This window comes from Stegodyphus dumicola, chromosome 5 (assembly GCF_044657685.1).
Source record: "Stegodyphus dumicola isolate Sdum_Otavi_A_Nest chromosome 5, ASM4465768v1".
Lineage (NCBI taxonomy): Eukaryota > Metazoa > Arthropoda > Arachnida > Araneae > Eresidae > Stegodyphus > Stegodyphus dumicola.
In genome coordinates this window covers 175,924,406-175,930,107 of record NC_140772.1, presented here as the reverse complement: position 1 = coordinate 175,930,107, position 5,702 = coordinate 175,924,406, and the positions used below count along the sequence as shown (strand labels likewise).

Here is a 5,702-nt window from a genome sequence, read left to right as displayed (position 1 = left end):
TTCTGACACAAACTTTAGATGGAACAAAGAGCGTTTATGTACAATACATATTCTTTGGATGGAATACGAAGCCCAGATTTTCAGACGATAGTCTCCGCAGCTGGCCATTGTAATGACTGAATAGAAGGGAAAGCTAGACAATCCGCTTCGGAACTGATTCAAAGAACCGATTCGTTTTACTTTTACCCGTGCCTTGGAAAACTTCAAACCCATGGTTTTCTCAAAGGCCACACTCTACCTCGGGAACTGGCCCAGCAAGGAAATCACTACACAATGGGTAACTAACGTTCTCACTTTTCTGCTACTGGATGGTCCTTCCATGTCGTCGCTCTCAATCATGCCATCTACGTTTCTTTATATAAAATTCTAAGTATTTCATTTTGAAATATCAGCATCTTGACGGTGTTTTGGTGTGTATTTATATTCGGTTGTTCATAGGTATACTTTTTTATTCTTTTCATAGAGGACCTTTATAGGATGGATGGATAAATATTTCATTTCATTAGTTTGCAATATTTCTATATTTCTTCTATGTCATATGCTACGAGCTGCATAATAATTTATTTTTTGTCTAAATTTCTTTACATTCAGGATGTATCTGATATTTTCTGATTACTTTGTAACTGATTGCCTTATTTTGATATAGTTTTCTTTTGTGAGTTGACAGCTGAATATACTATATTACTCAGGATCGCCCTTTTCCCCACATATGCATAAATTTATTTGGCTTAGATTTCGAGCAAACTAGTACGCGGGAAAACCGCCATGTTCTGCTATGAATAGATCCAGCAATGATATAAGATATGGTCACACAAGGACGGACTTATATATTTTATGTACTCTTCTCAATATTTCTATTATGGGCAGTGATTCATTCGGTGTCGCTTCTGCGGCAAGGGTATCTGCTTGTTGGCTGCGTATCGTTGAGCTTCGGATTCGAATCTTGGAGAAGGCTTGGGCATAAGTGCATAGCATCCTTCCGAAGTGAGCACGCATAAAATACATGACCCCGAAAGTTAGAAGATTTGGTGGTAGAGGGTAAGGATTGCAGGCCTCTAGATCCATTCAGCGCTGAATCCTTCTTGAAAACTGGACTATCGTGGACTTCCTAGCTAAAATAAAATTCGTGAATTTGTTCTCATGTAATTGCTAAGCAAATGACAAGAAAAACAGTAATTATTTAAACCTTAGAGATATATAAATGTAATATAATATGTAAATGTATTGCTATGCATACTTTAGCTTGGCACTCTTTATAAAATTTTCCCATTCCTCCAAGTTTTTGATTTTAGGAATCCGTACACAATTGTCCTCATTCTGTAAAGTCCGAAAAAAAAGTGTCAAGTAAACATTATGCGCAACAAAATAGTTATTTTTAAACTATTGATTTTTCACGATTAGTATGTCAATATGCATGTATAAAGTAATGGTTCACGCGGGAGGGGTGCAAAGAGCCATATGCTGCCCCCAAAAGTTGTCCTGTAAAAAAAATTAATAAAAGTTAAAGGCGGCATCATTTTGATAAATTCTTTCTTATTAATTTCTTTTTTGCCTCTTCTTCTAGTTCCTATCTTAACGAAAGAGATAAAATACGGCTATTTTGTGAATGCCAATGATTCAATAAAAGTACGCGCTCATCTACTGCTGGAGTCCTGTTCTTGAATGTTGAAAGATGGTTGAATGCGAGTACAGAAGTTTCTATTCTATATATTTTAGTTTTTTTATAGTCAGATTTCTTGTAGCCACTGTAGCTCAGTGGTTAGAGCACTGGTCTCGTAAACCAGGGGTCGTGAGTTCGAACCTCACTGGTGGCTCATACCTGTAAACGAAATTTTAGTCTCTGTAATGTTTTACACATTACGAATACCCTTCATTGAACAAACTGATGAGATTACCTATTACACGCTTAGCATTTATAATATTATGAGAAAGAAAAAAAATATTAGTATCTTTAGTTGAGATTTCGAAGTTTTGTATTTTTCGATTCAGGGCAAGGTTCGCCCATGTTCCCGGGTGTTTTAAACACCGTTCCACAAGAGACATTTGTTAAAAAGCGCGCTCCAGGAAGTGTTGGGGTTTGTCAATTAACTGATCCAAATTTAAAGTGTACTGTAGGAACATAGAAAGCCAGTTTAGGGTCCTACCGCTAATACCTGAATCAAGCCATACATGAAATTTCATTTGTAGATAAAGTCCTTGGAAAAAAAAATGAAGAACAGAAATCTTAGGTTTCTTCAAGAGCTCTGGTCCTGCAGCTTTAGCAATGCTTCCATTCTCTTGTTCCACATACTATTAGAGAAAAAATGTCAATTTGCTATCTTTAGTTTAAACAGTATTGGCTATTTCTTTAACCCTCTTTCATGCCATTCGTCTTACAACAAACAGTTCTGAATATCAAGTGATGCTGAAACGAGCACATTTATTTCATCCTTAATTTAGGCTTAATATCCAGACTCAAGCTATTCTTAACATGTAGAGTTAGCGAAGAATAACACAATTCAATAATATTAATCATTATTAAATTTATCATCGAGCAACTCAGATAGAATCACATAGTGAAGAAATTTGGGAAATCCACCTAATTTCCAAATGTTATTGTGGGAAGGCAAAGAGAAAAAAAGTGCGTGTTCTATGGACGCAGTCAGCTGATCAATGTTCACGTTTACAAAGTGTTGCCATACATTTTTAAATTCGCTACACCATCTATTGTATGTCTGGAATGTAAGCTGATGAAAGTACTACACAGCGGTGCGGTTGCTAATATATGACGGCAGGTGTTTAGTGTTTTGGTGTTTTAGAGGAGACTTGCTCATAGCCACATATATGGGTCGAATTATAATCGTCTATCACATGAACCTTCCCAAAGAAAAGGGAATAGAAATTTTTACAGATGATCCAAGATAAAGATGGAGGTGCATTTATAACTTACAAAGATGAATAAGTTATAATATGTAAAAAAATCTAGACTAAATGATTCAAACACAGTTTTACCAAGCCGAAGCAATAGCTTTGAATAAAACCTTCTGTTGGCTACACGCACTTTCTCAAAAGTAATAAGTTACAATATGCGAGCATTTATGCAAATAGCCAAAGTGTTTTAAAGGCATTATGTTCCACGAAGAAAACATCTTTACTTATTCAAACTCTTTAAGAAACACTGAGCATGGAAATGAATATTCGTCTTAATAGCCTAAATTGGATACGGGGACATAACAGGTATAACAGGGAATGAAACTTCTGATGCAGCAGCTAAGGAAGCACCATTAAAAGATATAATTATTATCCACCTTTCTATTTTGAGACTTACAATCAAGAACAAAATTTCTAAACAAGTTTTAATAAAATAGCAAAGAAGATGGGACGAGGCAGATACAGGGTTTAGCTATATAAACCCCGAGATATTTATAAGAGTCAGCTACAGGGATGAGAGTGTTATTAATCTTTATATCAGTGTTGAGGCGCATGAGGGTTTTATATCGGCGGTAGGGCACAACACAGCATTTGGTAGCGTTCAAATTTATCTTCCAGATATTACACCATTTTGAGATAATGTTAACATGGAGATGTAAATTATTAAGAACAACCTGAGGGTTTCGAGATTCAGTAAGGATGTCGTCCGCATACTTGAGAACTTTGAAGTTGAGAGGATGTGGAAGGTCATTAATATAGATATTAAAATATTTTGGGCCCAGCACACTACCCTGAGGGACTCAACTGTAAATAACTTTTATTGCAGACAGAGTGTTGCCACATCTGACTTGAAATGTGCGCCTTTTAAGGTAAGAGATAATAAGCCTAAAGTAGCCTTATTATTATTTAGATATTAAGCCTAAAGTAAAGATTTAAGTTTGATAAAGCTTACAGGTAGCGAAAAATTGGTCAGCTTGACCCAAAAGTGCCTATATGCCAAATTCTATTAAAAGCCTTTTCGAAGTCGAGGAAGAATGCAGCAACCCCATTCTTTTTACTGAAGGCGAGGGCGATGTTTTCAACTAAATTTAGAACCTGGTGCGTTGTGCTGTGCCCCTGCCTAAGGCCGAATTGAAGCTCATCCAGTAAGTTTAATCTTTGGAGATGATCAGTTGATCTTCTACATGGAATCTTTTCAAAGAGTTTCCCCATAACTGGATGAAAGCTAATCGGGCGATAATTTGAGGCAAGCTTTGGGCTCTTACCCGGCTTTAAAATAGTAATGATCATAGTATAGGAATGATTCAACAAAAGTGCTTCCACTGTTGTGGAAAATAAGCATAATTTGATGCAGGCATTAAATATCTTAGTGAGAATGATTAAATATTTCCTAGGAACGGCTTTAATAGCTTCATTATTGATTAAAACAAATCTTTTAGCCTTTTTTATCTTGAGATTTTTAATGTGGCTTCTGACTTCACTAAGGGTGGTTTTAGTGGGGTTATTATTATTAATGTTGCCGATGGAATGTTGTATCATTTTTTCATGTTCATTATTTTCAATTTCTGGCTTCTTAAAAACTTTTTCTAATTCATCAGCCATTAAGTTTGCTATCTCTGCTTCCGATTGGTAGACGCAGCCCACGTGTTTAATCGGAGGAATTTGATTGGTGCACTGCTACTCCGGTCCTGCCTTCGAGAACATTCTCGGGGAAACCGGTAGGAATTCGTTATAGAAGTTGTCGCTCTGTTTATGGCATATCGCCAATTTTTTCGCCAAATGTCAATCAAAAAATTTGAATGTCCTGATAATTCAGAGAATGTTTCAATGCAATTTGTTTAGAGTCGGATACAGTTCTGAAGCAAATAAATGAAGAAGAATTTGAAATATCTCATCTACAGTTTACAGGCACGCAAATGAATCATTTTAATATTATACCTGAATCCATCGAATCCTACTTTCGTATATAAATTTTTAATCAATCCTTGGATGGTGTGATCTTGCACTGAAAGAAGAAACTTCAATTACACATGAAATGCTAAATTTTCTTAATATTTCAGTTACATAAAGGAATAAATTCCCTCTCCAAACTGAACATGAAGGAAAATTCGAAATACAAATACAAATTCTTCTGATTTTTGGATTTGTAATATTAAGATTTTAAATACTGAATATCAACTTTGGCAAAGAAAATTAAACTACAGAGCAATAAATGAAGAAGGAAATAAATACGAAGCAAATAAATGAAGAAGAAATTTCAAATTCTTCTTCATTTATTTGCTTCAGAACTGTATCCGACTCTAAACAAATTGCATTGATACATTCTCTGAATTATCAGGACATTCTTCTAGTTCTCTTAAAATATTGTTAGGAAATGCCCAGCTGCGGGCAACTCTAACTAAAATAGTGTTCCCGCAAAGGGGGTTAGAGTTGCCCGAAAGTGGCAAGGAAAGGCAGGGTTGCCAGATTTGGGGCGAAATCGACCATATGCGTATAATTTAATATTCAAATTTTTTGATTGACATTTGGCGACAAAATTGGCGATATGCCATAAACAGAGCGACAACTTCTATAACGAATTCCTACCGGTTTCCCCGAGAATGTTCTCGAAGGCAGGACCGGAGTAGCAGTGCACAATCAAATTCCTCCGATTAAACACGTGGGCTGCGTCTACCAATCGGAAGCAGAGATAGCAAACTTAATGGCTGATGAATTAGAAAAAGTTTTTAAGAAGCCAGAAATTGAAAATAATGAACATGAAAAAATGATACAACATTCCATCGGCAACATTA

General features: G+C 35.8%; 1 non-coding gene across 1 annotated transcript; it reads left to right on the top strand.

Moving 5' to 3' along the window:
- The first annotated feature begins 1,741 nt into the window (after window positions 1–1,741).
- On the top strand, window positions 1,742–1,814 carry TRNAT-CGU (transfer RNA threonine (anticodon CGU)). Its single transcript has one exon. It is a non-coding gene; the product is annotated as a tRNA-Thr (tRNA).
- Window positions 1,815–5,702: the final 3,888 nt, after the last annotated feature.